At 35.2% G+C, this 22,545-nt stretch overlaps 1 pseudogene; it reads left to right on the top strand.

Moving 5' to 3' along the window:
- The first annotated feature begins 7,529 nt into the window (after positions 1 to 7,529).
- On the top strand, positions 7,530 to 18,687 carry LOC114758754 (pentatricopeptide repeat-containing protein At2g35130-like; annotated as a pseudogene).
- The last annotated feature ends 3,858 nt before the right edge of the window (positions 18,688 to 22,545 follow it).

The raw sequence follows: 22,545 nt of genomic DNA on the forward strand, positions 1-22,545 counted from the left end.
TTCCTTTTAGCAATCCCATTTTGTTGGGGTGTATGGGCACAAGACATTTGGTGAATAATGCTATAAGATTCAATATATTGAGTAAAAGATTAGCTTAGGTACTCTTTTGCATTATCACTTCTAAAAATTTGAATTTCAGCCTTGAACTGGTTTTGGATCAGCTTATGAAAAGTTTTGAAAATGTCAAACACTAGGGATTTTTCCTTCATAAGATAAACCCAAGTAGTTCTTGTGTGATCATCAATGAATGTGACAAACCAGTGATGGTGGCTAACAGTGTGTGTTTTAGAGGGTCCCTAAATGTCACTGTGAATGATGGAAAAAGGTTTAGTTGATCCATAGGGCTGTGAGGGGTAGGAGCTCTTGGTGTGCTTAGAGAATTGGCAAAAATCACATGATAAAACATCATCTTTATTAAATAAACATGGATACAAAAATTTCATGTATGAAAAACTAGGGTGTCTAAGTCTATAATGCAGTACTTCAACATCATTATTCTTAAAGACAGCAGTAGCAATCTTCTTCTCATAATCCATAACTAGGTAGTATAATCCGCGAAGTTCCCTAGCTTGTCCAATCATCTCCCCCGACCTCATATCCTAGAAAATGCAATGGTCAGCATAGAAAATAGCAACGCAGTAAAGCATTTTAGTAATCTTGCCAATAGCTATCAGGTTACAATCAAGACCTGGTACAAAAAGAACATCACTAAGCTTGATCTTTTCCGTGAGATCAACTGTACCATTTCCTTTAATTTTGGTTTTGTCACCATTGGCTACTTTAATCCCTTGGTTACTCAAATACTTTTGCAGACTAGAGAAAATAGTAGAATCTCCACTCATATGATCAGTGGCACCTGAATCCACTATCCAGGTGTCATTAGGGAGGTTTATAGCGATTAAACAAGTATGTATAATACTTGATTGTGCTAGGTTACTAGCACTAAATTTCTTATCTGATTGCTCATGTTGGCTGAGAATTTTTTTTGAGTAAATCCAATTCAATAGATGACAATATGTGCCCTTTAGAATTGTCTTCCTCTGGTGCATTTGTTGCAACATTGCCCCTGCCTTCAATTCTTTGCCTCGTCCGCTGATTTGGAGGCTTTCCATGCAGCTTCCAACAAGTCTCACATGTGTGACCACTTCGTTGACAATGATCACACCAGCCCTTTCCTTGTTTCTTGTCAGGTTTAGCCCCCACACCTCTTTTTACCACCAAAGCTGATGAATCAGCAATAACGGGTGTGCCTTGAGTGAGTTGTTGTTGACTCTCCTCACATTTCACTAGGTTAACTGTTGCTGTAACTGATGGCAGTGGACATGTGGCTATGATTCGGGCTCAAACTGCTTCATATGTTGGGTTGAGGCCTAGTAAAAATTCGCAGACACATTGACGCTCAACAATCTTCCTATAACAAGCCAGATCAGCATTACAATGCCACTGTTGAGGATCATATATATCCAATTGCTGCCAAGATTTGACAAGAGTAGTGTAATATTGAGTAACAGAATTACTTCCCTGAGTTGTCTCACGGAGGATTTTCTGGATGTGAAAGAGTGCAGCTATATTTTCAATGGTGGCATAAGTAATTCAAGCACTCTTCCAGATTTCCTTTACACTGGTGGCCATAACAAATTGCTTACTTATATCGGATGTCATGGAGTTAATGAGCTAGCCCATGACTTGATTGTTTTCAACAACCCAGATCTGATGTTTTCAATCAGTAGACTTAGGCATCAGCAGCATCTGATATGTATTGTTCTTACCTCTTTCCTCTGAGGAATATTAACATGGCATGTGACCATTGCAAGTAGTTATGTCCATTCAACCTATGATTGACTCTTCAGGGTCTGTAAAATTGAAACATTATTGGGGTTTAGCATTTTTGGCATTCCATCACTAGAACCAGAGTCACTTTTTTGTTCTCACTCAACATGGAATGCTTTCATCGACCCAAAAGTTATCATCTCTTGTTACTTTGTTCCTGCTCTGATACCATGAACAAATAGAGATTGAAATTCTTCTATATTCTAGATGGGTAAATCACAATACATAAATAGTGTAGATGGGATGCCATTAGCTGTAATATCCTATATTCTAGCCTAGGATTAAGCAATTCTATAATAATTACAAGATACATCAAATCTCCTCTAAGAGGAAACGGAATAATATTAAAGACAGAATAAAAATCCCTGAAAATTAGGAGATTATAAAACCCCTGAAAAATAGGAGATTATCATGCTAATAAAAAGAGTTGAACATTTTTTTACTATAGTAGCTACTTTAATTATTTTTCTTTTCTACCATACTAGTAATTAGAAGAGCTTTAAAGTAAGTACATTTTTTTGTTTTAGGAGGTGGACTTTACACGCATTATCACCAATATATATATTGATCAATTATGATAGGACTATGTTGATTGTGATCATAATGAGTAAGTTTCTCGCCGATATAGGTACGCTAATAGTGAGAAATATGAACATGTTGATCAGGACGAATAGGCTAAGCAATGATATAAGCATACTAACCATCATAGATATAAATATGGGGATCACCGTGAATATGTCAGCCTTCATCAATGTTATATGCTAATTATTTTGGACATGAGGAAGAAGCTTATGAGCAAACTCGGAGATGATTCATGGGAAAAACATTCACAACCATGATAGATCAAATTCCATGCAAATGAAATCAAGAAAGGGATGAATAGAATCATTGACATGATGCCTCCGTGAATGCTTTCTAGTGGCCAGTGAAGGCTACCAACAGTAATACAACAACAGAGGAACAAGAATTTGATTAAATAGACGAACAAGTATTAGGTTGAGGTATGTTACTCTTATTTTTGGATTCTAAATTTTTAGTGTTAGCGATGAAAGATTCTGATTCTTGTTGCTTTGTTTTGGGTTTATATCGTGAATGAAATATAGCTCTTTAACAAAAAAAAAATTTCTAGAGTTAGAGCATATGCTATAAATGTCTCTCATCACCATATCACTTCTCATTTGTAAATGTGTTGTAAATTGAATAAAACTAGAAACCGGGTGGTAGATTTGATTAAAACTACAATTGTAATAGATTGTATTATTCTAGACATTTGTAGATTCACTTAGAACAGACTGTATAACCATAATAAACCGTTTAAAGACACAGATAAAGATGCAAAAAAAAAAACTGTAGAATCATATCTCACTACATATTTCAATAGATGATTTACTCAGAATAGATGAGAAATAGTCCCCCAATAAGCATGCATGTTTAAGCAAAAGAGAAAAAAAATCCAAAAATGCATGAAATATGACACTAACATTCTTGAAAAAGAAAAGCATATTAACTCCTTCCCTCCCCCAAAACACACAAAAAGCAAGCCATATTTCATTTTGATATTATATTTTTGAATAATATTTTTTGAGAAATAATATGCTAAAGCTTCTAAACAGTAATGTAACAAATCTCTATATGCATTTATGAAATAATAGAAGTTCAACGCAATATAATTTAATAATTTTGCAGGCAAAGAAGAGGAAGTCGCAACTTGAAAGGAGAGAGCAAGTCATACCTAAGTAGAACGGAGAAACGAAAAATAGAGATCTATCTTTGACCTGCTTTGTTTACACCAATCGTCGTTGCTGGCCATTGCCTCTTAGGATTACTGTTGTGAGTCCTTAGTCGCTGCATACGTTTGAGTTCTTTATTCCTTCACTATAGGTTAGTGTTGCACTACTTCTATTTGCTCGTCTAGTCTCCATTAGGGGTGCACATGGGCAGGGCTGGGCAGGGCAGGACCCTTGCCCGATGCCTTGCCTGAAGTAAGAGAGGGCTGTAAATTGCAGCCCGATGCCCAGCCCTGCTCGTTGAAGCCCTAACCATTTTGGGTAGGGCATGGGCAGGGCATGGGCAGGGCGGGCTTCATTGCCCAAAGAGTGATGCCCTGCCCTCATGTCATGGGAAAAAAAATTGATCCATACCGAAAAATTACATTTTATAATTCTACATTTTAACACATAAAAATCATTCAGAAATAATCCAAAACAAGTGAAATCATCTAGAAATCATCCAGAACATATCTTAACAATTATCCAATTAAATAACATCAGTAATCCATTTAAAACAAGACAATCTCAATTTTATAATTGAAGCTTTACTCTCCAAAATTTCCACAAAAAGATGGACCACCTGAAAAAATACAAATAAAAATAACTATAACTTTAACATATTAGAAACAAAACAATTAAAAAAATGTACTTCTAAATTTTAAAGAATGAATAGATGCACCTTACCAACTTAGCCAATCACGCTTATAAAATGACCCTTCAATCACCAATCTCCCCTCCAGATGTAGCAGCACCTAGGGGAAAAAAATCAAAGAATAATTACACACCAAATTATGAAGTAATATATATATGAATTATTGAGGTTTAGGAGAGAAGATTACTAGCAAGTTGAAGGATGTTTTCTGACTCATCAAAATTATCGAATTCAGGAAGCTTGTCAACAAATTCAAACATTGATTGCCCAGGTTGTAGCCAGTTTTGGCTACAAATTAATGCTTCTGTCATTCTAGAAGACAAAGAACTCCTATAATGGTCAACCACACGTCCTCCAGTGCTAAAGGCAGACTCAAAAGCCACTGTAGAAACTGGCATAGCCAATACATCTCTTGCCATGTGAGAGAGAATTTTATATTTTTCTGAATTAGCTCTCCACCATAACAGTATGTCAAACTCAGCTGCAGAAGGGATCTCATCTCTTGAGTCTGTTGCTAGATATCTATCTAACTCAGTTTGAGGATCTGTTGAGGTTCTTTGTTTCATAGATTCTAACCACTTATGACCTGGATCCTCTTCACCATCATCATCATCATCATCATCATCAAAAGAAGGCAATGAAGTTCCACTTGCTGTACTTGTAGAGATAGTCCCTGATTCAATAGAAGTCCCAGCAGAGTATTCATTAAACAACCGATACAAACAATCTTTGACCCTCTCCTTCATAATCAAAGATACTTCAGGATCAACATAAAGACGATCAAACATATGATGCACATATGCTAGTTTATATCGGGGATCCAAAATGACAGCCACAAACAGCAATGGATTCATATTATCTGTTTGACTCCAATACTTATCATACTTCACCTGCATGCTAGTGCTCATTTCTCTCAACAAGTTATTAGTATTATTCATGATATTCTTTTGTAGCATTTTTTGAACACGGGCAATCTGGTGGAAGCATTCATTTGATGATACAGAAAGGGAGCTTGAAAATTTCAATGTAATGTCATAAAAGACCTTTAAGAACTTGATGAAGATTCGAGCATTATTCCAATCATCAATAATAGGACTAGAAAAGTTATCATCACGCTGCCGTCTAGCAGAACTAGAAGCATCACGCCTAGAGCTTGAAGTGCTTGAGCTAAAGTATGAAATATAGTCATCATCTTCATCACGCATTCGCTCAAATACTTTTTGAAATTTCATTGCAGCTTCTAACATTAAGTACGTTGAATTCCATTGAGTGGCTACATCAAGGCAAACAAGGCTCTTGGTATCTATTTTTTCAGCTTCAGCCCAAGTTTTGAATCTTAGAAAGCGTGAAGGAGAAGAATGAACATATCTCACAGCATTTTGAATGGCTTCAAAGCTGTCCTTCATTTCTTTAATACCTTCATTGACCACCAAATTTAGGACGTGTGCACAACACCTTAGGTGTAGATAATCACCATCACAAAGTAAGCCCTTCCAGCTCCTCAAACGCCTTTTCAGATATCCCAAAGCTGAGTCATTAGATGAGGCATTATCCATAGTTATAGTGAACACTTTCTCAATCTCCCAATCCGGCAAGCATTGCTCAATGGTCCTCCCTATAGTATCACCTCTATGATTTTCAATCATGACAAAATTTAGAATCCTTTTGTGCAGCTTCCATTCATCATCAATAAAATGTGTTGTCAAACATAGGTAGTTAAAATTCTGATTTGATGTTTAGCAATCTGTGGTGAGACAAACACGTTTTGCACTTTGCTTCAGGAATTTCTTCAATATTTTAACTTCTCCAAGGTATAATTGCCACACATCTCTTCTAATTATTGTTCTTGAAGGAATTGGAAAGCGAGGTTCAAACTCATTTAACAATTTTCTAAATGCAGGCTTCTCCACAATTCTGAATGGTTGCTCATCACCAATAATAAATTCAACCAAAGCTCTTCTACATCGCTTCTCATCATACACATGTGAAACTAAGGATTTTCCTTGCCCAGTTGTCCGACCCGACAAAAGAGTTAACATAGATTGTTTTTTATTTGTAGTGGCCTTGTGTGGATTTTTTGAACACTTTGGGATATGCCTTAGTAAAGAATTTGTCCCATGGCGGCTTGGATCAGCTTTATAAGTAGCATGACAATACTTGCAAGCTGCTAAGTGCACTCCATTAGTTTCTTCTATTGGCAATCTCACAAAGTACTCCCACACCTCTGATGTGTGCTTAGTTTCTCTTTCCTTTCTCTTTGTACCCCTTCCTTCAACATTTGTTTCTTGTCTCATAGAATCTGTTTGTGTGGGAGTGGGAGTAGAAGAAGTAAGCACAGGATTAGATGATTGAATAGGAAGAGTTGGGTTAGGGGTAGGAGCTTCACTGGGTCTATTAGGATTTGGTATTTCATTAGGTCTTGGAAGAGTTGGTGCTTGAAAAGGGGTTGAAGCACTTTGAGACATTCCACCAACTGGCTGAGATGGTTGGGATGATGATGATGTAATAGAAGCTTCTTCTGCCATTAAAGCTGCAAAATTATATAATACACAATTGGAATCCTACATCACATGGAGCAAGTGAACTTGACAACACAACATATATGAAGTTCTTCAAATTATTGATTTGTTATCAGTTTCCAATTGACAGAGGAAAAGGTAAGGGCAAGAAAACTCTAACAAGTCCATGATAAAATTGAAATTGCTGCTACTTCATTATAATTACTTAGTTACTGAAATCGGATATAATTAATTACTTATGCTTTCAGGCATGTATCAATGTATTAATTAATTTTCTGGGGTAGACCTGTGATGAATTCCCAACATGGCACTGGCATCTTTAAAGTAATTTCTTTGCCAATTTTTAGACCTACTTCAAGCTACCTCGATCCATACATCTTCAGGATACACACACAACATATTTTTTAATTCCCAGATAAATGTTCAGCAAACATAAAATCGATATGGGAGCCGGGAGGGACCGTAGAAACAGAAAGTAGAAACAAATATAATTCCCAGATAAATGCTCAGCAAGCAATTATAATTCCCAAATAAATGATCAGCAAGCAATTATAATTCCCACATAAATGATACTGAATTGATCCCATTTGATGAAAAATACAGAGGAGAAGAGTAAAGTTAGAACGTAGAAACAGAATAATTCTCCAGCCAAACAGAAAATTGATATGCGACGGCCTTGAAAATAAACTCACTGGCTGAATATCAAAGCTGAGTCGATAGAGGAAGATGGAGCCTGGAAGAGACCGACGGTGAGCACTCATGGCGACTTGCGAAGACAGAGGTGGTCGACTGGTCGTTGCTGGTGTTCGGCGAGTTGAGCTTGGAACTGGTCGGCGGCTTGGTGAGTTGAGGTTGAGAAAATGCGAAGACAAAGGTGGTGTCACTGCTCGGTGAGTTGAGCCTGGAAGTTGGAATCGGTCGGCGTCTGAGGGTCTCGGCGAGCCGAGCTTAAGTGGAACCGTGGAAGTCTTGAACCGAGCTGGAGCTTCGAACTGGAGGCTACCGACGAGGCGACGACAGACCGACGGTGACCGGTGAGCACTGAGCAGAAGCTTGCGAGAGGAGGGAGGAGCTTAGCCAGGGTACAAATCTGATTTGGAGATCTGAAATAACCGTGGAAATCTTGAACCAAGCTGGAGCCTTGGAACAGGAGGCTACCGACGAGGCGACAACGGACGATTTGGGCTGAGGGAGGAGCTCAGCCAGGGCGCACGATTTGGAGATTTGAAATCAAAATGAATCAGAGAGGGAGAGGGAAACCGAATGGGGAAAAGAGGGAAAAATGGAAAATTAAAATATTATATTAATATATTATATGTTATTATAATATATTATTACATATACTCCGGGCAGGGCCAAACGGGCAGGGCAGGGCACCCTGCCTGCGACCCGGCCCTGTCCATGATCAGCCTTGCCTAGAAGCATTTTTTTTTCTTTCGGGCTGCATTTTTTGGGCTGGGCTAGGCTTTTTTTCTTCGGGCTCTGGCGGGCATACCGGGCTACCGGGCACGGTGAACACCCCTAGTCTCCATATAAGGGAGAGCTGAAAGAGATAAAGAAATGGAAAAAAGGAAATAATCATTAACAATGCGTAATTAATTGATAATAAATGGGAAATGGTCATTGTGGCATATAAATAAAAGAAATAAAGAATAATCATTAATAATATACTACTTCGGTCCTTAATATAGAAGCTGATTGTTGAGTTGATTTTGATTCTAAATTCAAAATCTAGTTCTCATATTTATCAATTTTACCTAAATTGCCCATATTAATACTTCCTCAACCATAATCAAGTAGGAGAGGAAGGTATGGTATTAAGAAAAATGATTATGATATTTTAGAAAAAAACATATTATATTTCTTATAACTAACTAACTTATCTAATTCTTTTAATTTAATCAAATTAGTTAAATAAGTCTTATTATTTGAAGAGTATAATTAGTGCTTTATTGGCCAAAAAAAAAAATTAGTGACATCAAAAGTGATTATTATGTAGACCATAACAAATATGTTTTTAATTGAATCAGATTTCACAAGATTTCAAGCATAAATTTGATTTGATTTGATGATTTGATTGATTAATTTAAATTGATTAATAATTGATTGATGAATTATTAAGTTTTCTCTAACATTCCTTTTGGATTTGGAGTCTCTCCACTTCTTCTCCCATCCTCTTCCTCTCCCCTATCCTCTTTTTCCCTTCATGACCATTGGATCAAAATTCCAATGTTCCAGATTTAACATCTTATAAAAATAATATTATTAAAAAATAAATAAATAAATTTAAACTATTAAAGTCTGGTTTAAACAGTTAACAACTATAATAAAAAAAAAAGTAGAAAAAATTTGCTCTGTAATAATAGCCTGTAGATATGAGCTGTTCAAATTAGATTTTAACAGTTTAAATTTATTTATCTATTTTTATAATTATATTTATTTTTATAAAATGTTGTAAAATATTATATCTGGACCATTGAAGCTTTGATCTAATGATTGTGAAGAGCCAAAAAAGATAATGGAAGGGAAGAGGATGGGAGAAGAAGTGGAGAGAATCCAAATCCATTTCTTTCTTCCCTCCTTTTTCCCTTTTGCATCTTGCATCATAAAATCCTTAAAATTGTGCTTCGTCTTAATGGGCAAGTCAACTCAAAAGTCCCTCAAGAACTTCAGTCAACTCCAACCTTAAAAGTTAGTTATTTCACTTCCCTGTTTCACCACCACACTAGTCACGTCATATCTTGGAACAATCTAATGAGGATAACCAAAACAAGCATTGAATTTGTTTTTTTTTTTTTGTTGGGGGGGGAGAAGCAAGCATCAAAAAACTCAAATAAACAACTTGAATCATGTAATTAGCAGGAGATCTTGAAAGTTGAAAGTGAGGTATAGAGGGTCGGCGGGTGAACCAAGTACGCATCCTCTCGTGGTCAACAGGATTAAGGGAAGCAACAACGGCCTTGATGAGGACCTGGCATTGCTTCAAAATATCAGCTGATCGTCGCCTGTTCTTCGTATAACCAGTTTCTGCTATGAGATGGTACCATGCTGCAAAATTACAGAGGCACTTGGATATTTACTAATCTTTAATTCATTCACCAGGTTTAAACACCTCGGATCACACTTATTCTGAGTGGTTGGACTCGCTTGCCAACGTTTAACATGGCAAATTTGTCTGCCATCCATGATTTTGTTTCATATTTTGTTAAAGAGAGTTTGATTCATTTTGTTGTATCATGGAAAAGCAGCAGTACTTGTAGTATCAAAGCATCGGTTGAATTATCTGCCAATCCAACCAATTCTGAATCATGTCCTGATTCGAGTGATTTATAAACCTATTTTGCGTTGAAACCTAACGAATTGGCACAGAAGAAGAAGAAGAAGAGGATAGCCATAATGCTGAACTCGAAGCTATGAAGAAAGAAAAATCATGATTCAGTACACAACTTTTGTTAGTAATACAAGCACTGTGAAAAACAACATGAAGTGTGTGTGTGTGTGTGTAAAATTTGGTAACAAGCCTTAGGTGTTTGTCTTTATTTTCATCTACATATGCAACTATCTTAATGAGTGAGCACTTATAACGAGGAGGAGGATGTTAAATGGTGAGAAATAGAGGTGGGAGATCAAGGAAGAACAACCAGAAGCTGAAGGTCGAAGAATATTCGCAGTCAGAAGAGCAAAAGACGACGTTGTGAGCGTTGATTCATGTTAAATAGCTGGTGCAATGTGACCTCTTGGATCATCTGGACGGATGGGATTTTAGGACGCTGAGGTGAGAGGATGTGGTTCCCATTCCCTCACGGTGTAGATTGCTATCCTATCTCTGTCACATCTCGTAAACATAATGTCTGCGTCTTTCTTTGTCGCATCCCTCTCCAAGCTTCCCTTCCAGGTTCATCACCTCCTTTCCCAAGCTTCCATTGCAAGATTATCATTCTGTTTACATTTATTACTGGAATGGGAAAATGGTGATAACTGTAACTTGCTTCTTCGTCCTTACTTCGAAGTCAAACTGATAAGTGATTACTGTGACTTGCTTTCTCTGTGCTAGATATAATTTTTCATACTTCTCCTTTTAAAAAGGAAGCCTCTTGATTATGCTCGAGTTTGCTTCTATGTTTGAGGATTTGGCTTCATCCTTTCTTGACGTCTTCTTTGAACCATGCCGGGGGTTGATGAAACTTCCAGGATTAACTTTAGGTGATTTGTTAATTAGTTCTTAACTAAGTTAGTAGCTGAGGCTACTTGGTTAGGAAACTAATTAACAAATCAGTAATTATTCTTGTTATGGTTCTATCAAGCATATCCCTTGCAAAGTCCTATTATGCTTCTACGTCTTTTTCTTTAAATTATCTCGCGGGTTTCAAATTCCGTGTCGTGCTTTTTCTGTGATCTCCCTACTTCAACTCAAGAATCTAGATCCTGAGTTTTACAAGGATTTATTGCTAAGTCTAAAACTGTAATTATCATCATGATCATGAATAGCTCTAGTTTCATGTCTTTCTCTTTCTTCTGTCATAGAAGTTAGATTGTCCGAGTCCTAAGAAGGGGGATTGAGACTTCAAGACATTGCAATATTAGTCTCAATTTATTAATCTTCAAAGATTTGTGAATGCTAGGGCATTTTGAGTTTATCTTATGCAACTGATGATTAATGGTGGCAACTTGAATTATCTTTAGAGAGATTTAAGTTGCTTTATTGTGGCATAATAATACTTTCTGTACTATTTTCCATTTTTACTGAGAAATCGAGAGCCAAAAGGGAAATGTCCTTTATATATTGAAGTTATAGAATTGATGAGTAATGGATTTTGACTTACTAGCTCTAACCAGAAAGTTTTTTAAAAGATCCTTGAAATTATTCGCATATAGGTAGTGATTATGCTGAATCATACCATTGTACGCTGCCTTAGCCTTGCCCCTTTTAGAGATTCAATAGCATTTTGATAGGAACCAGGGGCCTTTACTAGTTTATTGTTCAGTGAATTATTATGTTTTATGTGTTCTATATTTTATTATGTGTCTTGTATTAACTGTTACAAGGGTCTAGCGTTGGTTACATCATTGTTGGTTTTATATGGATAGGATAAGGTAGTTATTTTCAGTTTAAATACCATACTATAAATATCATACATGTATTCAGCCAAAAGGGGGGATGAATGGAAAATATTATTCAATTTGCCTTAAACTTCCCATCCTCCTAGAATTTCATATTCTCATTTTAGGCTCTCTCTCTTTCTTTTCTCTTCTCTTCCCCTTTCTTTCTGTCCTAACTCTCAAGATCTAACACATTTGCAGTTAGGATTTGTTTTCTTTTCAAAATTATTTCTTTGAACTCATTGCCTATTCTGAGTATAAGACTATTTTCAAAATGCTCAAATACATTTGAATATAAAACTATGCCTCCATATTTATTGGAATTAAGAAGGACCCTTTCAAGCTGTGACAGAACTAGCAATTTTTCTTAAATGAATTGTGTATATTATTGAAACTGAAATAGCAGTATGCAGAGAGATTCAAGTTATGAGGAATTATGCAAAATTAATCACTTCGACCTACTATTTCAGAGCTCCAAACAGTATTATCTAAAAGATACTGTCAGTAAGCCTTCCAGGAAGAATCAAGTAATTATCTGGACCAATATTATTTGGAGGAGAAACTAAATAAATAGCAATTGGTTTAGTTTTCAGATAAGGACGCTGAATGTGATCTCAAATTTTATAACCTCATAGCTAGTAATTATATGAACACTTTGGTAGTGTCTGCTTCTTCACTTGTCCTGGTCAAGGCATGTATTTGGACGTGAAATAGATCATATATAGGTTTTAGTAGGTCCTAGAAAAATGTTCATGTGTTCTTTGTTCTTTTGAAGTTATTAAAACTGAAAAAGTTAAGATACTCATTGGATTGGGAAAGGAACTTCAGCAAAGGAATATATTGATAGAGATACAACAAAACAATCTGATTAATGTTTGACTTTTCTCTAAAATAATTTATATATTGTTTGTAATTATTCCTGTATTTTCTTTATTGGGTTCAGGGAGAGGTGAGTTGGGGTATTGTTGTTGTGATGAAGAGTTTGATCGTATGCGTACATTATTGAGAATTGTGTTTGTGTTGTGTGATCCTTTTTTATGTTTCATTTCCATCTAAAGCAAACATGTCTCCATGTAAATATGCTTCTCCCTACACAGAGAGAGAGTCCTTTGAAGAAGCAGATATAGACAGCTTAGTGGTATCACTAGAAATAAGAAAGAATGATAGCATGTCCATCCCAAAATGTATTTCATCAGTAATAACAAGAAACCGTATTTCCATGTTCTTATTGAGGTTATGGAATTGGGCGTATTATGTTTGGGTTATACATATGTTTTTGTTGGATTATTATTAGTTTATCTTTTCTTCTTTAGTTAAGCTATGTAACCTGCATTGGTTGCATCTGGAGCAATAAAACCTTCCCTCTGTTGTTATTATTTCCTCTGATTATCAAGATTGTTTAGACAATTTTTCCTTTTTTTTTCATAGCTTTTGTAAATATCCTGTCATGTATTTATAATAAATTTTTTTAATAGTATTGAAAACAACAAAACAAGCTAGATGAAAGAAAAGAATCCTAGTTTCCTCTATCAACCTCCAGGCCTCTAAATCGGGAGGTAGTTGATTTAGGATAAAAAGTTACCCTCCAAAAAATGGGAGAATTTCGCTAAGTGATCTGCAGTTGATAGAGACTTTCTCAATAAATGAGATGGAACAGTGGACCAATTTTTGTGACACAAATGCCTAGCTTCATTAATAATGTCCTTGAAAGGGTGACTTGCCTCACTGCCTCTGCCAAAAAGGGAGAGGGCTTTAGTACTATCTGTGTACAAAAGAATCTATCTGTATCCTTTTGACCAACACAAATTGACACCATGAATAAATCAAATCAACTCTGCAATTGCCCAAAGAACCTGTCTTTATTGAAACTTCAAAAGACATGTATGAAAACTTATAATTTATTATGAGATGTATTAGAATTTATGTGAAAACTGATGATAAATAAGAGCCTAGAAAATGAAATTATTTTTTCTCATAAACATCAGGTAGCACTTATTCCTCATGAGTACAACATGATGTTAAAAAATAAAAAAAGAATAAAGCATCAAGTAGTGCTTGTGATGTATAAGTGATACCTGATGCATCATTCTTTTTAAAAAAAATTTTTTGGACATCCGGTAGTGCTTTTTCCTTACAAACTCTACCTGATGGTACGCAAACAGTGGCGTTTATAGACATAAGCACTACGTCTTGTCTATTTTTTGAATAAAAAAGAAATTCAAGCAGTAACACTTCCTCTTGTAGTGCTTTTTTAAGCACTACCACTACCTAATGGGCTACTGGTAGTACTGGATTAGATAGCATTTGGAGAACACTACGAATCAAAATATATATATGCTACCGCTTTTTGTAGTAGTGATTGCTAGTGTATTTGTAAATGCTTGAACATGACACACCTGCCATGGCATTTTGAAACTGAAATTGCTTTATGCTATTTTGCAAGCCAAATTATGCGGGCACTTCGAATAATATATTTATAGGACCAAGGAATTGCATTGGTGATTTTGAATTGAAGGCAAATGATTCGAATGGTGGCCCCTTGAAGAAGTACAAGCAAGACAGCTTCTATATTGATAAACGTGGCAACTTAAGAACTTTCAATCACAAGAAGTTGTCTAGGAAAAGATGTATAACTGAATCACAAAAAAAGTTATACTAGTACTACCAAATAAGTGAATATGAAGATACCCTCGCACTGAAATTTCTTTTTCTCCTTTCAGCATACTGCAGTTAAATAGTCCTACCTTAGGCTCTATCTCAACTATCTTGAGATATTTCTATTTGGCTTGCCATTTACATTTTATTGGGCATAGCACAACCTTCTATGTAGTTATATCAATGGATACTTTATAGGAGCTCCTTTAAGCCTGATGTCATATGCTACAATTTACTCATTGATGCGTTTGGGCAAAAGTTGCAATATAAGGACCACTTACTTGAAACTTCTTGAGGCACACTGCAGTCCTACCGAAGATACCTATGCTCTTCTCATAAAGGCCTATTGCATATCTGGTTTGTCTGGCAAAGCTGAAGCTATCTTTGCTGAAATGTGAAACTATGGCCTTCCTTCAAGTATGAACCTTATAAATCCGCTGATTCCCCACATATATTGAATGAGATTCATTAGAAGTAATTGCCTGACAACTTAAGCTTTTTGCTGAATTAGTATTTAACATGGTATTAGAGTCTCTTTGACCAAGTGGTCTAGAGTTCAATCTTTTCCTATCTACTCTTCATAATTAAATGAAATTTCAGCACAATGTTGGTGGGTTAGTGCTTTGATGGCATTTCATGCCCAATGGACTCTTGAGTGAGAGTGGTTAGAGATTATAATTAAACTATTCATAGTCTTTCACTCAATAACAACTTCAGCTTGTGAATTTAAATGGTCATTTGATATTCTAGGTGAAGCTGGTATGATAAAGTGATGATCAAGTTACACTTAAATATCATAGAAGTTAAGTATGCTAGTTGGTTGTTCAATGTCAATCTTTTGATTTCCGTGAAATATGCCATATTCCTTTCTTCTAATTCCCTCTGAGTTCATGCATGAGTTAAATTGGTTGACTAGGGATTAGGAAAGTTATAGAACCATCTGTTGGTGTAGACTATTCCTTCTTGTTTACCACTATAAGAACAGCGACAATTTTGTATTTGTTCTTCCTTTGTAAACTTACTCTATTTTTAACTTATTTAGAAGCTTGATGAGCTTCCATTTTTAAGGTTTTAGACACTAGGAAAGAAATACAATGTATTGGGGGGAAGTTTCATGTAGAACAGAAAAACCTCAGTATTATTTTCATACTCCATGTATAGCAAGCTTTCACAGTTAGACTCAGTGTGTTCTAAGTTCACTTTACAGCAGATGACTATATATGTTAAGAGAACTTTTGATACACATCCATATGTAACATTAGATATTTATGTGCATACATTTAATCTTTGATGTTAGCTAATTATTTTTTGGACTAAAAAACCCAGGTGCAATTGTATTCAATGCATATATTGATGGGCTAATGAAAGGCCAAAATCCCCAAAAAGCTGAAGAGATTTTCCAGAGGATGAGGAGGGATAGCTGCAAGCCAACTACTAAAACATATACCATGATGGTAAACTTATATAGAAAGGTAAGGTAGTTAGGTTCATCTGAATATTGTTAATTCTTTTAAATGGTCATTGTCATGAACATCCGGCAATAAGCTTTCCAATTGATCTGATGGCCTATGAAAATATTTATAGCTTACATTCATATGGATTTATGGTCCATGAGTAAATTGCAGGGGTGTCAGTGCTGATTTTGTTGTTTGATTCTCCCAAAAACAACTTTGTCCAGCTTTTCTCACACCTAACCTCTAACAAATTGATACAATTGGCAAAAATTGAGTCTGTTATGTTTGTGCCCTTGATTAGCAGTTTTAATTAGGCCATGGCCGTTTGGAATATGTCCTATAGCATCTAGTTGGTTCAGGCCGGCCTGACATTTGAAACAAAATAAAGTTACCTAAAGCTTAAGTCAAACATGATGTTGAGATGATGGGAGATCTGCAACATAAAAACAATGCTTGGTACTTCTGGTTGTCTTGTCCATTTATAACTTGTGTGTGCACACATGTCCCTGTTTTTTTAGGGCAAAATACTAATTTTCTGATTCAGCTTAAACTGCAGTTACAGATACATGTGTAAATGTGTTTTGCTTGATGGTGCTGTGTCAACAATGTTTATCACTTTGTCTACATGTCCAATTAATATTATTTTCATCTAATTATTTATGCTTTGAGATTTGAATTTTGTACAGGCAAGTAGATCTTCCATGGCCTTAAAATTGTTTTATGAAATGAAGAATATCAATTGTAAACGAAATATTTGCACGTACACGGCCATGGTGAATGCATTTGCAAGAGAGGGACTGTGTGAGAAGGCAGAAGAAATATTCAAACAAATGCAAGAAGCTGGGCTTGAACCAGACGTATATGCTTATAATGCCCTTATGGAAGCTTACAGGTTGATATGCAATGTGTTCTTTTGGATGCATTCTTATTAAAATTTAATCCATATAAATTCATTTTCTCTAAATTTGTTGAAGATGTATAAATGAATTAAGTTAGTAATCATAACTTTAGAATTCATGGACAGAAGCTTGGAACCTACTGCCTGAATCTCAAATAACTAGGGAAATGTTGGTATAAGATTCCAGTATCTCAAATAATTGGAGGGATTTTCTTTATCACTGGTATTCTATTCACGAGTACTGTCCAGTATATTTTATTTTATTTCATTGTTAGTAATAACAATTACTAACTTTGATAAAGTGAACACCTGTGCCTTGTAAAAATTGGTGCAATTATTAATCCTTTCTTTACTGAAGTTATCCCTTATACAAGATATGGATAGGGTAACAGAATTCATTTTAAAAAAATAGAATCACACAGATTTTTAAAACGGATAGGCAACTACATGCTAATTTGAAATAATGCTTGATTGATTTAAAAAAGTTTCAGTATGCATGAGTCCAAGAACAACTTAAATTACTTCAGTGTAAAGGGCTAGAAAATAACTAAATCACATGAGAAGATCATGAATTTGTTTTCAATGGGATGCACCATGTATTTCACAATAGAAGTTATAATTATTGTAATTTATGCTATAGAATATTATGCTTCAACGTCTAGAAAAAAAAATCCTGACGTATTGCAACAGTCGTGCAGGTTATCCATATGGGGCTGCAGAAATTTTTCCATTAATGCAGCACATGGGATGTGAACCAGATTGAGCTTCATGTAATATCTTAGTAGATGCCTATGGGAGAGCAGGTCTTTAAAAGGGTAAATTTATCAACTGATTTTGTTTATATAACTGGACTATTAACTATCTTGTACATTGTGGCAAGCTCTGCATTCTGATTAAAGAATTATGAATCTGAAATGGAGGAATTACAAATGGGAAAATTGAAGAAAAAGCCTTTAAACTCTGGGTCACTTGTAAACAGCCACTGAACTTTAAAATAAGTCTCATAAGTTTCATATTAACCTTCCCAATTTTGCACGGTTACATAAAGGGATCATTAATAGTGGAACATTTAAGTGGTATATGGTTTGTTGTAACTGTGGAATTATCAAGTTGTATTTTATTTATCAAACTTCCATAACATGTCACAGAATCGATTCATTTCTTTTTTGTTTTTTCTTTTACTAATTTCAAAATAGAGACTTTGCCCATGTTTTGCCTAAATTGGACTGAATTTGATTGGGAAGAACTGGAGCAACAAACTTTGATGTATTGCCATAAACTAATTCTCCTTAGAAAATGATTTTATAATTCTACTTCTAAATGTATCCTTTTATGAAATGTAGAAGCAGGAGCGACCTTTGAAGAGATGAAGAAAGTAAGAATGACACTAACAATGAAGTCCCATATGGTTCTCTTGTCTGCTTGTTCCAAGACAGGCAATGTGGGTAAATGCGAGGACATTCTTAGCCAAATGCATAAATCTAGCCTGAAACTAGATACTTATGTTCTCAACAGTATGCTAAACTTGTATGGAAGGCTAGGCCAATTTGAGAAGATGGAGGAAGTACTATCAGTAATGGAGAAAAGATCACATGTGAATGATATCAGCACATACAACATCTTAATAAACATGTATGGACGAGCCGGTTTCATCGAGAAAATGGAAGAGCTGTTCCAGTCTCTTCCTGGAAAGGATTTAAAACCCGACGTGGTGACTTGGACATCTCGGATTGGAGCTTATTCTAGAAAGAAACTTTACGGTAGGTGCTTAGAAATATTTAAAGAAATGGTTGATTCTGGTTGTTACTAATTTGAACCTTTTTAGTCGTCTTGGGTTAAATAAAAAATAAAACCAAATTATGTAGTAAAGCACAACTCGGGTCGTGTCTCTTGAGGAGCCTTTTATTAATTCCTAAGTTAATTAAGTGACAAAGAATAAAAAGGGGGGTTGAAAAAGGATTTTTCAATTAATAAAACTAATTATGAAAATAAGAAATAAATCTAAACTATTTTTTTTTGGGTATTTTTAATAAAGAAAGGATGAAAAATGCAAATTTGAATTTTAGAAAATCAGTAATGAGAATGCTTCTTGAAAACGGAATGTAGCTATCCTTGCTTAATAAAAGATATGGGAGTAAAATAATTCACCAAGTTAAGAAAAACAACCCCAAACACGGTTTGGGTCAAGTAAACTCAACACTTAACTACCCTAAACGCTAGATAGTAATCAAGTTATTTAGCCACTTTTAAAAACCACTTGATGTGCAATTTAAATTGAGTTAATAAAACTTGTTTCCCTCTCAAAGAATACTCACGGAGACACTCAAATTGCAATACATCTCAATCATAAAATCTAACAACGCGCCAGATAAGATAATTTTAATGAATGCAAATGAAGTATATATAAATTCAAACCCCAAGTAATATAACTCAAATTAAACTGCAAAAATCCAATTAACAGAAATTATAACGCATAATCTCAGTCTCCAAATCAAATGAAATATTCCTAACACAGGAAAAATCTAATGAAGTCCAAGAGAAAATTAATTGGAAAACTAAATACTCCCCTAGTTGAAGTTCCAAGCTCAAGCTACTCCTCCATCTTCAAGAAGCACGGTGGGATTAGCCTCTCATAGCTCTAGAAGAATCCACAATATATTTGAAGCAATGAGAATCCATGAAGGCTACGGGGGAAGAATGAATGTGACGATTGATAGCAAAGAGATAAAAGGAAGCACTGGTATGGCCGAAAAGAAGGAGATGGAAATTGGAGATGAGATCGGCGGTGTGCATGTATGGCGTCTCCACGTGGATTGATGTTGGCGGCTTGGGTCTTGCGTGTGGCTGTGCGTGTGAATGGAATTGAAAGGTCTTGGCGGTATGAGGGTGTGGATATGGCCGAAAGGGAAAAGACAAAAGCTGGTGGAAAAGGGATTTGGCGTGGCGACGTACGAAGGTAGCGTATGCGTGAGAGAATCTGAAGGCTTGTGAGTGAGGTGTGGTAGTGTGAGGTGTCTGTACGGTGGTATATATAGGAATGGAACAGGGGTGCGGCCGTGATACCTGTGTGAAGGAGGAGATATAATATATATCCAAATCAAATCTGAAGGATAGGCGTGTGGATAATTTCTGTATCCTCTTTTTGAATCCATAAAAATACAGATAATATCATAATCTGATGCCATCCAAGCTGTGTCTCCAATTTTCCTTTTTTTGTATTTTTTTTATTTCCTTCTTCAGTTTTCTCATTATCTTTATTTCCTTATTTTTTTTAAGGCCTGCAAAAGATAAATTGAGATATTATCACCAAATCCAAAATCAATTATTTAAAAAGAGATAAAAATATGATAAAATCTCCTATTAAATCTCTAATTTCATGCAATCAATATTTGATTCAAAATATCTACAATCAATGCAATTTATCCCACTTTAATTGATAAATATCTCTAAAAAGATATCAAACAATATATTAAAATCAGGATTTATCAGTTACCCAGATGCAGGCACTGCTAGGGTACTCCTAGCAGCATGTTCCAATGAGGATCAGACTGAGCAGGTCTCCACTGTGATTAGGACAATGCATAAGGATTTGAAGACTGTTTTGCCTATATGATTTTTGCTTTCTTGTATAGATGGATAGTTATTGTTGATGCTGAGATAGCCAATGAGATAATATATTTTTATAAAATCATATCAGTAGTCAAATTTTTTTTGTCTATTTGCAGTTTCTTTCAATGAATTGAATTAGATGAACTCATTTGCTTCTTTTGGTCAGAGTACATAATTTACTTGCATGTGCCCAAAAGTGGTTTGGCTAATCACAGTGAAGCTACAAGATTTTTGGGCTGGGGTTCTCTAAATTTTTTGCCCATAGTGTTGTAAGGGCAAAAAATAGAGGGACAAAGTTTAAGTGTAAAGGAATAAAACGAGTACTATATACTATTTATTTATACCACCCTCTTTGTTATTGTATTATAACATTATTACAGAGAATGCAAAGTCTACATTTTCAGTGTTTATCAAGATAGAAAGAAGTTAGTTCTCAAGGATAAAAGTTTCTTATTATAGAATAGTACAACTACCATGTTAAAAACTCTCTTTGCTATGAAAGAATTAGTTGAAGAGTTTGCTTTAATTTTAAATGTAAAATTTCAATTTACTTTGCCTTTCAGATTTATAAATTTTCTTTCAAACTATCACATTTGATAAAAATTGAAAGAATTAATTTAGGGAAAATCGTATTAAAAGACCATTGAATTATCAAGATTGTGACATAGACACCTGAATAAGCTAAATTGCCTAGGGGACTTGGTCTTAAATTGCAATTAGCAAATGAGGTTGAAAAGATGAAAATGACTCTAATTAATTTGAAAAAAAGACCCTATTGCTCCATTATCGACGACTTCCCACTCTCTTCTGTATTCCCTTCATTCTCTTCATTTTTGTATACGATCTTGCTGCCATTTTGCCCTAATAGTAGCATCGAGAGGAGTGTTGCTTGAGAGAAGTGTATATTTGCTATGAGAGAGGCAAATGAAGTAGTGGTTTCTGGGCATTATGGAAGGGAGAGGAAAAGGTTGAGGCATCATCGCACAATAGGTGGTGGCTGTGTTTGGTTATTCGAGTTAGCAGCTACATTGGGCCATTGATTGTGGTAAGTTTAATGGTTAATTTGTTTGGGTTGGTTGCTGTGAGTATGTGTGATTCATTGAGGAGAGGAAAGGAGTTTAGGGTGGGAAAGTAGAAGGACCCAATTGTGATTGAGTGACGAAGAATGTTTTGCTGTGAAATATATATATGTTTTTTTGTTAAATAACTTGTGGGAATGATGTTTGGGTGGGAAAGGAATGACAAGATCAATTTGGCAGATGAGAACAATAGTTTGAGAAATAAAGATAAATGATTTGTTTGAGTGTAAATTGAATTAAAGAGTCATTAAAGTGTTTATGTTGTTGTAAATGACAAAATAGATGTTGGTATTTGACAAGTCACCTATAGGAAATAACAAGTTTATAATAGGAATTAACAAGTTGTTGAGTAATTAGGAATGACAAGATGTCTATGTGAAATTAATAAGTTGCTAATAGGTGTTCACCAAATAACTTGACCGCAAGTGGACGGGTCACAAGTAATATAAAAAGTATCGTTCCCTCAGAGACTAAGGCTAGATGAGTTGAAAAATCATAATTGTGTATTTGATTAGGTTAAGTGAAATAATTGTTGTAAAAGAGTTTGTGAAATGAAAGTTAAGAAAACAATGGTTTAAAGCAGTATAAAATCGAATCGACCTTGAAACAATTAATAGACTAGGGTTATTCTTCACTAAAGTACTTCATGAAACTGGATTAATTACCTCTCAAATAGTGTTTCACAATAAATTTAGTTAGCCTGGGTTTATAGAATTGATTAAACTTTCTCAAGTCAAAACCAAATGTTACAAACACCATTAAAACACAGCAATCTCTTGCTTTTGTTTGAAAAGGTTTCTCTTTAAAAACCAAAATCCATTTAGTCTATGCTAGGTCAACAAATACATCTCTGATCAATCGACAAACCATCTATTCACTCAAATAAATTTCTGGACTAGCATGTTTTTACCTAAGTTCACGAATTAGTCTAACTTTCTCAAGTTAAACTAATCAACCAATCAATCCAAATGATGGCCAGA

The sequence above is a fragment of the Neltuma alba genome, unplaced genomic scaffold (assembly GCF_004799145.2).
Source record: "Neltuma alba isolate B1F8T4 unplaced genomic scaffold, ASM479914v2 tig00010746_pilon, whole genome shotgun sequence".
Classification (NCBI taxonomy): domain Eukaryota; kingdom Viridiplantae; phylum Streptophyta; class Magnoliopsida; order Fabales; family Fabaceae; genus Neltuma; species Neltuma alba.